Source organism: Schistocerca cancellata, chromosome 1 (assembly GCF_023864275.1).
Source record: "Schistocerca cancellata isolate TAMUIC-IGC-003103 chromosome 1, iqSchCanc2.1, whole genome shotgun sequence".
NCBI classification, from domain to species: Eukaryota; Metazoa; Arthropoda; class Insecta; order Orthoptera; family Acrididae; genus Schistocerca; species Schistocerca cancellata.
In genome coordinates, this window is record NC_064626.1 from 806,280,898 (window position 1) to 806,293,125 (window position 12,228).

The 12,228-nt window shown below is 44.6% G+C and overlaps 1 protein-coding gene across 2 annotated transcripts in view; it reads right to left on the bottom strand.

The window, feature by feature from the left end:
- LOC126188008 (ras GTPase-activating-like protein IQGAP1) overlaps window positions 1-12,228 on the bottom strand; it is a 334,889-nt gene that overhangs the window by 292,242 nt on the left and 30,419 nt on the right. The window lies entirely within an intron of this gene.

Consider the following 12,228-nt stretch of genomic DNA (forward strand, 5'->3'; position numbering starts at 1 on the left):
CTATACAGATAATTTATTTCAAACACACTAGTTATTATGCTTATAAAAAAGCAAAAGGTGCAAGTATGCCTAATGAAGGAGTGAACTTTACAAGACAATGTGTTCTGTAGTACACAACATCTTTTCAGGATGTAGGATGCAGAGGACAGATAGATTTACTGGGAGGGAGGGAGGCAGGGAGGGAGGGAGGCAGGGGCAGAAAATATTTAGAGGGTTTTGGGATGTAATGCTTTAAGAGGACAGGAAATAAAATGAATCAACTAAATAATAAACCAAGAATGCTCAAAGAAGCTCATGAGATAAAATCTATTTACATCAATATCCTCCATAAAAGAAGCAATTTGGCAAGGGGGGTGGGGACACATATTTTGAGATGTGTCTTCTGCATGATGCTATGTAATGGAAGACGGAAGAAAAATATGGAATGGGAAGAAGAGCACAACTGGTATTACTTGGCAAAACCAAACAGGTAACCAGGCCCTGGTGGCAGCATCGTCATGTTTACACCCGAATGCAGAGAGAGGTGGTACAAATTGCATACACTCTGGTTCTCTTGTAAGTGATGCACTGTGACATGCTAAAAGTCTCCTAGTGCCACTGAGTGAAGTGTACATTTAGAATAAGAACAGAAACACAACTTATAATATTTCTCACATCACATCAGTCGTTCATGAAGCTTTGCTTGCAGTATCCACAGAACTACTGTTGGTTCATCATCTGCTATTTTAGTCAGGGATTATAATGTCTCCTCTTTGTTCAAATCTTTGTTGACTGATTTTATTTTATTTTCAGTTCTGTTCTTCATTACAGTGTGTCTCCTCTAGTAGCCATTCATTACATACCAAGGGCATTTCTAATCTTCTGGTGTCATAAAGGCAAGTTGGTAGAGGAGAACAAAAGATACAGAAGTTGACTGCTTAGCCCATTGATTAGCAGGTCTAATAATGCTGATGTCCTGGGTTCGATTCCCAGCATTCACTTCAATTATTGCGGGTTTTTTTTCTTGTGGAGAGGTCTGAAAGGAAGTCTACTCAACCTTGTGAAGCTAACTGATAAACTGCTTGAATACATAAGCAGCAAAACTGGTTTGCTAGTCACTGCACTAGAATTACTTCGAAAGGATTGCACCAGGCAAGGTGAAACACAATGTTTGTTTATTAGCAGTAAAAGTGCCAGCCATGATTTTTTCAGGTTACAGAGAGATGGTTGATGAATTACATTAAAAATCTTATTCTTTCAACAAAAATATTCAATTTTTGAAAATATATATTGCAATTGCATAGATATTAAATCTACTCACCAAGAGGAATTAAAAAAATCTTTTGGAGCCAATGGTTCCTTCTCCTGGCAGAAGGGTTTAAGAGGAAGGAAGGAGGATGTAGGAAAAGGACTGTTGAGGTTTAGGACATGTGGAGTGTTTGGAAAAGTCACCCAGGACAGTTATGTCCCCCCGACCAGCAATTCTGGGTGACGGTTCTGAATTCATCAAAACCTTACCAGTCATTTTTCTACATCCCTCTTCCTTCCCCTTCAATCCACCGCCAGAACAAGGAGCCATTGGCTCCAAAAGTTTCTCAATACCTTTTTATACATATGTTTTCCTATCACTGCATGGTGATTAAATTTATCCATCCAATTACATTACATATTTTCAAAAATTGATTACTTTAGTTGATATATTAGCCTGTTCATTCTTTCTTATGTAAACCCCTTATCAGTCTTCGTTGTCATCAACCTTGTTCAAATTGTCATCTGTTTTCAACCTTATATGGTAGTTCGCCTGTTTATATCTGTACTGCCTCTATTAACCAACATGTTCCCCATAGATCTTTTCTAATATTGATTTCAATGCACTTAGATGTGTCTATAGTTATTTATGAATTCACTTATAACACTTTGTTTACAGTTCACTACATTGCAGAGCCTTCTCCCAATTGTCTCTTGCCGATTTATTTGTAAATTTGACAGCAATTTTCGTTCCCATCCACCACTTACCTTGTGTCTATGCAACTGTTTCACATTTTTGTGTGTTTGTCTTTTGCCAAACTGCACTGACTGACTTTTACTGCATCTCCTGCTTTCTTTATGTGCCGAAAAAAGTGGATTAAGTTTTCTCTGATGACTTCCTCTTTCTGTTTGCCTTGTTTTTAAAATTTTGTCTTTTTTCATGACTTTCCTACTTGCAATTTTTTTGTTTCATACAGTTCATTATTGTGGTGAGAAATTCTTCCCTACTCATTACCTCTCGTTGACCATTGTATGTTCTCATGATTTTCACACAAATTTTTCTGTCCTTTCTCCTTGCTTTTTCGCCCTTTTTTCTCTTTCCCACCCTGCTTCTCAGCTTCATTTGCCACTCACTCCACTTCTAACACTCCAGACCCTCCTCTCTTGCCAGGATGAATCCCATCACATATTACATTCAATCCTTTCAGAAACATGCTTTTGCACTATCAAAACTAAGAGCCCACATTCTGTTTCTTGAAACCTGCTTGTCCTTGGAAGTTACCCCCAAAGGCTTAACACTGAAATCTCTGTTTCTGGCTGTACTCCGACTCTAGAACAGCCCATTTTCCAGTTTTAAATACAGCAATCTATTGCACTTACATGGCTAATCTGTGACCTATATGCCATATCCACCAATTTCCGCTCAACAAGACTTCTCTTCTACAAAATACTGCAGTTATCTGCCCCTCGTCTTTCCATGGATGCTATCATCCACCAAGCCAACTTCAAACTGCAACAACAAGCCACACTTCACTTCAAAAAAGCTATAACTACTGTAGCGTTTCCATTTCTGTTCTCATCCAACTCTCAAAACAGTCACACCATCCACCAACACTCCCCTCCAACAAACCAAGCTTGGCCAACCTTCTTAACATCCCTCAGCCTTCATCCTTGATTCCCACAGCAATGATAACTTATGATCATAAGAACCAGTCAGAACAGCATAGTGTTCTCAACCTCTCATCGAACCCTCTCACCCTTCCTGAATTATCTGTATTATGCAAGGCTCTCACTTTCAGCCCTAAATCTGCACTTAGTCATACTGCTTTGGTGAAGGATCTACTTTCCTTCACACTAATGTTAACTGGAAGTACCAAATTGTAACCCAATCCCAAAACTTGCCAACAGCAAACCTGACATTGAACCTTGCCTTGAACAGTTCAGATCATGAAACCAACTTGATCCACCATCACTACTTCAAAACCATCCCTTACAAGTCCTCCAAGAATTTCTGACATCCAACATTGCTTGACAGCCCTTCCTCAGGTCCCTACAACCTGTCCTCTGTAGGAACTCCAAGCTCTTCATTCCCTAAAACCTGATAACTCCATCATTATCCTCGCTGCAGGCATGGAATGTATGTAAATGAGGATCTACACCAGCTGTCTGACACATCAATATACAGCATTTGGCATCAAGCGCACATCCCTGTAATACAAACTGATGTACAGTCCATCCTGAGGTCAGTTGCCTGAGACTGCAGTTGTGTGTGTGAGTTGCATGTGTGTGACGAAGACCTTACTGGCTAAAAGCTTTATTCGTGACAGTCTTTTCATTGCGCCTATCTGCGACTCAGCATCTTCACTATATGGTGAGTAGCAATTTTCCTTTTCATAATATTATTACTTTCCATCCTGGATTTTTCATTGTTTGACTTATTTGTATACTGTTTTATTAACTTTTCCTTCAATGACTATACAATCTACGTGAGTAACTCTGCCACTGCACTCTTGGTTATTTGCACTGATCCCACTAATGCATAAACAACAACACAAAGCTGAACAACTGGTCATCCCAACAACAGGAACATTGGGGCAAATAAATGTGTGACAAAATGCAACCTAAACTGGGGTGTTGTGTACATTTCTTGGGCAAATATCATCAAATACTCAATAAGATTTTCAGCAATGAGACATTAGGCTGACACGTTACAGAGGAAGAGATTGAGACTATAAAAATTCATGTTAGTGACCTCCCCAGCTGAGGAGTCGTCCCACCCTAGCACAATGAAAAAGAACTGTCCCACTTCAATTAAGTCATAGAAAACTTAGGCCACACTCTTTGAGCTAACTGTGGACCTCAAAGTGTAATCAGTTTGCCCATCAACACACTAGCAAAATATCTGGCAGCATTATTGGCATCCAGTCTCTGAGGTGGTACATGTCGCTATTCAAGGTAGCAATATGCCCCATTTCCTTTCTACTTTGCCGATGGAAGATGGTCACGTAGAAACCTCAATTTATGGAGATGGTGGCAGAGAAAAGATTGTACACTGTACGTGCATTTTTTATTTATGTGCAGATACGAAACGCAAATGTAAGCACAGTACAGCTGCAAAACACAAAAGAGAGTGAGTGTTTTACTGGTGAGGAAGGAGCCATTTGCACTTTGACATCACAACTTGGGGTGCCATGACCACCGAAGAAGAAGAAGAAGAAGAAGAAGAAGAAGGAGGAGGAGGAGGAGGAGGAGGACAATGGCTGTTAATCTGAAAAGAAAAACAAAAAAGATTGTATGGAATTAATTAATTAATTCTTGACTTTGGCATATTGATATTAACAATCTGTCTGTCGATGATTTTCTTAATTAAGAGCTTAAAAAATGGTTCAAATGGCTCTGAGCACTACAGGACTTAACATCTGAGGTCATCAGTCCCCCAGAACTTAGAACTACTTAAACCTAACTAACGTAAGGACATCACACACATCCATGCCCGAGGAAGGAATCAAACCTGCGACCGTAGCGGTCGCGCATTCCAGACTGAAGCGCCTAGAACCGCTCGGCCACACCGGCCGGCTATTAAGAGTTCAGATGTGAATGTTTAATAGATATGTTGAAAATGTTATGAGGACTGTCAAACAAAAAGATTTTGAAAATAAATGGTTGCATCATTTTGTAGCTAGTGGGTAGCAAATGTAATCTTCCATTATCATAGCACTTTCCTGCAGATGGTGAAGAAGTCCAGTACAACTACATGTCACACTTCATACCAGAACCACAACTTCAATGAATAAAATGAGTGCAGAAAGAGAAAATTTACATGTAAATATAATTACTAACATATGACTGAGATCATGTTCATTGATACAGGCCTCAAGCCTCAGTAGGGTTTTTACATTTCGAGCCATGCGGCTGTAGCTGTAGCAGTTTAAAGCTCAGTACTGACGAAGTTATTTGTGCACTGTTATACAGTTATTAAATTTAACAGTGCTTGGTACTGTTTGTGGTGAAATAAAGATTTAATAAACCTTTGGAAACATTCAATGACTGTGTTTTTTTATAGTTTTCTGTGCGCTGAAGTGGTTTAGTAAATTTCGTGATTTAGTTTTCAGCTGACATTTCTTATTGTTTATAGTGAAACATTTCAGTAAAATTTTCATTCATTGTTTTAACTTTGTTGAGGGTTCCAATGGCCACTTGAATTTTTGGTTTTAGCTGATAATTTTGTGAAGTTTTGTTGGTATTGGTATTAGATATGGTTTAGTAGTATTAATAAAAGTAGTTGCTATCTTACTACTCAGAGAATTTCAAGGCCACTATTGCTAGTTCTATAAATAGTTCTACAGGTGTAATTGAACTTAGGTAACGTAGATGTTTAGTTTTTTTTCAGTAACTGCAAAATTTTACCATGAATGAGAAGTGTGGGCTCTGTTGTAGGTTTGTGAGTAGCGAGTTATGGTGTGGGATTTGTTCAAAGTATTTTCATTGGAGGGGGAGGGGGGGGGGGAATGCAGTGGGGAAGCCAGTAGGCATTCTAGCAAGATCCTCTCCAGGGAATGCAGAATCTGTAGTAAAAATAGGTTGATAGAGGAGCCGGAGTGTAAGATCTGTGTCCTTTAGATGCATTTGCAATGCAGAAAGGAGGAACTAGATAGGCTGAAGAGGGTGAAGGGTGCTGGGGGATGTGAACTGGCAGGTGGCAAGAAGGCAGCTAGGAGGAGGATGTAGTCAGACAGTTGTAGTTTGCCTATATGCAATAGATACGACCAACTGTCAGAGATGAATGGAGAGAAGCCTCTTGTAGCTGTTGGTGTAGGAAACATGCAGCAGTCCTCAGCAGTTAGGAGGCCTAGGTCAGTTGCAAAGTCTAACATAAAGAAGGAGGTTCAGCTGCTAGGTAGTTCACACAGTAGAGGTGTGGGCCAGCAGTTGCAGGAAGTGTTGGGGAGTCAGTCTCGTCATCACCACTGTGAAGCCTAGAGCAGGGTTGGCTTACCATAGGGGAGTTATGTAGGAATTTTACAAAAGAAGATCAGGAAGTTTAGTGGGTAGAGCAGGAGAAAGTCTTGATAAGGACAGAGAATATGATGTAGGTGGTGACCTGGCTAAGATAGCTGGTTGGTTAGTTGGTTTGTGGGGGTTGAAGGGACCGAACTACAAGAGCCATCAGTCCCTTTTTCCATGACCAAAAACACCCACAAAGAAGAAAACACAAGCAATGCAGACAAAAAGGGATGACACAGAACAAGAAAGACATAGACAAAGACCACAAAGGAGGAATTAAAAAAAACACACAGTGTTACAGTGGTTGGCCGACCATAGTAACAAAAAAAGGAAAAGCCACCCACCAAGAAACACACTAAAAACCCCAATCTAAAACCATAGGCCAAAAGGCCAGACTCAACACAAAAAAAAGACACAAACCCTCAGATCGAGTGAAAAGCCCCTTGTTTGAATAAAACTCAAAACTAAGGCCAGACTCAACACAAAAAAGACACAAACCCTCAGATCGGGCAATAAAAGCCCCCTGCGCGAATAAAACTCAAAACTAAGCCTGCCATTGCAGCGTCATCTGTTAAAAGTGCAGGGAGCATATCAGGCAGCACAAACATCTGCCTGAGCTCAGTTAAAAGAGGACAGTCCAACAAAATGTGGACCAGTGTCAATGCAGGACCACAGCGACAGAGAGGTGGGTCCTCACAGCGCAATAGATTACCGTGTGTCAGCCAGGTGTGGCCAATGCATAGCCGGCACAGTGGAAGGGAGTCCTTGCAAGAGGCCCGCAAGGAGGAGTGCCACACACTGGTAGTCTCCTTGATGACCCGAAGTTTGTTGGGTGAAGGCAGGGTGCACCATTCATCACTCCAGGTACCAAGGACCTTCTGCTGCAAAACTGAATGGAGATCACACTCCGAAAGGCCAATCTCCAGGGCTGATGCATCGACAGCCTGTTTGGCCAGCCCGTCAATCTGTTCATTACCCGGGATGCTGACATGACCTGGGGTCCACACAAAGACCACGGAGCAGCCGCAACGGGCAAGAGTATGGAGGGACTCATGGATAGCCATCACCAGACGAGGGCAAGGAAAACACTGCTCAATAGCTCGTAAACCACTCAGGGAGTCACTACAGATGACAAAGGACTCACCTGAGCAGGAGCGGATATACTCTAGGGCACGAGAGATGGCAACCAGCTCTGCAGTGAAAACACTGCAGCCAGCTGGCAATGAGCATTGTTCAGAATGATCCTCAAGAGTAATAGCATAACCAACTCGACCAGCAACCATCAAACCGTCGGTATAGACTACGTCAGAGCCGTGAAACGTGGCAAGGATGGAAAGAAAGCGGCAGTGCAGGGCCTCAGGAGGGACCGAGTCCTTCGGGCCCTGTGCCAAATCCAGCTGATGGCATGGGTGGGGCACACACCATGGGGGTATACATATATGGGCCTGGAAAAGAGGTGGGAGAGGGAAAAAAAAAAAAATCAAGCCCAGAGAGAAGAGCCCAGGTGCGAACTGTGATCATACACCCTGACTGGGGGCCATCGTTCTGCAAGATGGACGAATGAATTGAGGAACAGGAGATGGTAATTTGGATTCCCGGGCAAGCTACAAACATGTGCAGCATAAGTGGCCATTAGTCGTTGGCGCTGGATCCGCAATGGAGGGACACCAGCCTCTACAATTATGCTGTCTTCAGGGCTTGTGCAGAAAGCTCCAGTTGTGAGTCAGATCTCATAGTGAAGTATGGGGACAAGCAATGCAGTAGGCGATGTCGAACTGTAAGCCAGGCTCCCATAATCAAGACACGACTGAATCAACGCCTGATACAGTCGTAGAAGGGTAGACCGATCGGCTGGTGTGACTCAAGCAATGAAGAGCATTAAGGTAATGCTAGCATGTTTGTTTAAGCTGCCGAATATGAGGGAGCGAAGTCAACTGAGCATCAAAAAGCAAGCCCAAAAACCGATGTGTCTCCTCCACAGCAAGAGGTTCACCGTCAAGATAAAGCCGTGACTCAGGGTGAACAGTGCGATGCCAGCAGAAATGCATGACGCAGGTCTTGGTGGCCGAGAACTGGAAGCTGTGCATGACGGCCAAAGACTGTGCCCTGCCAATAGCATCCTGTAGCTGCCGTGCAGCAACCGCAATGCCAGTGGAGCTGTAGTACAGGCAAAAGTCATCAGCATACAAAGAAACTGATATGGACATTCCCACAGCTGCAGCTAGCCCATTGTTAGCAACTAAAAAGAGGCAGACACTCAAGACAGAGCCTTGTGGGACCCCATTCTGCTGGGCTCGGGTGGAACTATGGGAGGGACCAACTTGCATGCGGAAGGAACAAAGCAACAGAAAATTTTGAATAAAAATTGGTAGCGGCCCTGAAGACCCTACTCATCTAGTGTGGTGAGGATGTGATGTCACTATGGTGTATCGTATGCCTTCCGCATTTCAAAAAAGACATCAACCAGATGCTGACAGCGGGGAAATGCCGCACGGAGGCAGGCTCCAAGCAGACCAGATTACCGGTGGCAGCGCGGCCCTTACGGAACCCACCCTGAGACAGAGCCAGAAGTCCCCGAGACTCAAGTAGCCAACTCAACCTCCGGCTCACCATGCGTTCAAGCAACTTGCACAGAACATTGGTGAGGCTAATGGGGTAGTAGCTGTCCACCTCCGATGGGTTCTTGCCAGGCTTCAACACTGGGATGATAATGCTTTCCTGCCACTGAGACAGGAACTCACCCTCAACCCAGATACGGTTGAAAAGGTCTCGGAGGTGTCACTGGCAGATCACAGAGAGGTGTTTGAGCACCTGACAGTGGATGCGATCCGGCCCAGGAGCTGTATCAGGGCAAGCGGCTAGGGCACTTTGGAATTCAGACTCACTGAATGGAGCATTGTATGATTCAGGGTGGTGCATATGGAATGAAAGGCTCCGATGTTCCAACCGCTCTTTCAATGAGTGGAAGGCCAGAGGGTAATTCGTAGAAGCGGAACTCTGAGCATAATGCTCTGCTAAGAGTTCTGCGATCGTGTCAGAGTCAGTACAGACTGCTCCATTCAGGAAAAGCCCAGGTAGGCCGACAGGGGTCCAATAGCCATAGAATCGCCTAATCTTGGCCCAAACCTGCGATGGAGAGGTACGGATGCTAATGGTGGAGACATACCTTTCCTAGCACTCCTGCTTCCGTAGGTGAATAAGGCGTCGGGCTCGTTGCACAGAACAGCTTAAATTCAATGAGGCGGTCCAGTGACGGGTGCCACTTATGACATTGGAGGGCCCACCCGTGATCGAGAATCACTTCAGCAATCTCTGGTGACCACCAAAGCACAGTCCTCTGCCAAGGGGACCCAGAAGAACAGGGAATTGCAGATTCCGCTGCAGAAACAATGCTGGTGGTGGCCGTGTGAAGCACCACATCAATGGCGTCATGAGAAAGAGGCTCAATAGTGGCAATGGAGGCGAACGAGTTCCAGTCAGCCTTATTCAAAGCCCATCTGGGGAGGCGCCCAAGTGAGTGACTCTGTGGCAGTGATAGAAAGATCGGAAAGTGGTCACTAGCGCACAAGGCATCATGCACACTCCGTTGGACAAACGGTAGAAGACCAGAGCTGCAGACCAAAACGTCGATGGCTGAGTATGTGCCAGGCGCCACACTGATGTGTGTGGAGGCACCATCATTTAAAAGAGAAAGGTTGAGCTGTGCCAACACTTGCTCAATGACAGTGCCTCGGCCTGTTGCCACCAATCCACCCCATTAAGGGTTATGGGCATAAAAGTCGCCCAGTAACAGAAAAGGTGGTGGCAGTTGGGCTATCAGCGCAGCAAATCAATATATGCTGTGGGACATCACCATCCTGTGGAAGATAGATACTGCAGACAGTAATAGCCTTTGACGTCCACACCCTAACAGTGACAGCCTCTAAAGGTGTTTGAAGAGGGACACACTCCCTGTAAAGATAGTTGAGGACGTAGACACAGACTCCACCAGATACCCTCTCATGTCACAATGATAAACCATCACCTTGACCTTTTCAGGCAACGAGTCACCCTCAAAAGCCAAGATGAAAGCACCGGTAGCAACCCTGTTTTCTTTGGGTCCCCTATGCACGGGCCAGACAAAGTGGACACCCCGTCGCTCTAAGTTGGCATGTATCTCCTCACCTGACTGCAAAAGGAGGTCTTTATGAAAAATAATACCCTGGCGCATGTTAAGGCTGTTATGGGGCATAATCGAGACAGGGATGTCACCCAGCTTATCACAGAGGAGCAACGCCCACAACTGGCCTGGGGAGGCCGCCTGGATCAAAATTGCCTCACTGCGCATTTTAGACAATGTCGCCACTTCCCCAAACCTATCTTTGAGGTGGTCTACGAAAAACTGGTGCTTCGTTGCCTGAAAGGTCTCTCCATCAGTCCTGCAGCAAACTAGGTACTGAGGCGAATACGGCTCGCTAGACCGAGTTGCCCTATGGTCCTCCCAAGGCATGGCCATGGAGGGGAACGATCAGGAATCATAGATCACAGCATCAAATTCATTTCGTATGTGCTTAGAGACTGCTGGGGCCGAGTGACCACCAGCTTGATTTGATTTAACCCATTTCGTTGCATGTCATCCGCCATGATGCCACCCTCTCCGACCAAGGGCTCTCCCCACGGGCGCCACCCAGCCTCAGCAAGGGCCACCTGGCGGGATGGCCATTGCTGGGAGTCCTGGTGCCCCAGAAGGATGGGCACCTACTCCTTGGTATACGCGGGAAGGTCTCCGCTCTGGCATCAGCAGTGCGATCCCTGTGTTGTCGGGGGGCTACTACCAAGAGTGTACATGACACCCCCACCACGACGAACTGGCTACCACACTGGATTTCGGGTGGCGAAATGGTCCAGAATTGTCAGAGCGCAAAGGATGGTATGGTGCAGGAGACGAGAAGTAGACAACCCGTAAGACGTTGGGTGCAAAGCCCACTACACGACAATGAGTAACACGTACGATCTTGGTGCATGACTGACAAACAAAAAACACCATGTAAGAGTCCTTCACCAAATGGCACGCACTAGCAACATTAATATGGAAAGGATGGGGGTCAAACCCAAGAGGGGACCAACACACACAGGTCGAAATGTATGAAATTCCTTTTAGTCACCTCTTATGACAGGCAGGAATACTGCACACCTATTCTAACCCCCGGACCCGCAGGGGGTAAAGATAGCTACTCAAACTTGTGGCACTAATATGCATTTCGTGCAACTGTTTCAGGGTCATGATCGGCCTCATTTTAAAGTGGCTGTTAGGTGTGTTAATATGGGGCTGGAAAGGGCGCTGATGGCAGAGGCCATAGGTCACATTTCAGTGGTGCCAGTTGAGTCTATCAGTAGATTGGGTTTCACTAGGCATGGTCTGCACCTCAATAGGCATGGGAAGGGAAGGATGGCAAAGCTTATAGGTGACAGTGTGGTGATGGGATCACTCATAGAAAAATTCCTGTAGTAATTGGTGTTAGAGATGCACCTTTTTTAGACTGAAGTCAGCTGATAGGTATACCTACTTAAAGAAAGTCCCTCTAACTAAGGGATCACCTTCAGAGCACATCATGTTTTCAAGTAGAGAAGGAATCAGCATATTTCATCAAAATAAAAGAGGTATTAGAGATAAAGTTAGTGAACTGCTTATAGATGTTTATTTTGAAATTATTGGTATATCAAAGCACCACTTAAATATTTGGACAATTTGAGGCTTCCTTTACCAGGATACAGATTAGCTGGCTGTTTTTCATGGAGTTCCTTGCGGAGAGGGGAATGACCATGTGCGTAAAAAAGCAGTATTCCATTTGTGTACGTACATGTATCATGGCACTGCACAGGACAGATATTTGAATGTTGTGCAGGAGCAGGTGAATTTCCTGAAACTAAACTTCTAATTTTTGTTGTTTATAGGTCCCCTAACTCTGACTTCAGATTATTTCTGTTCAAGCTAGAGAGGGTTTTTGAACACTTTAT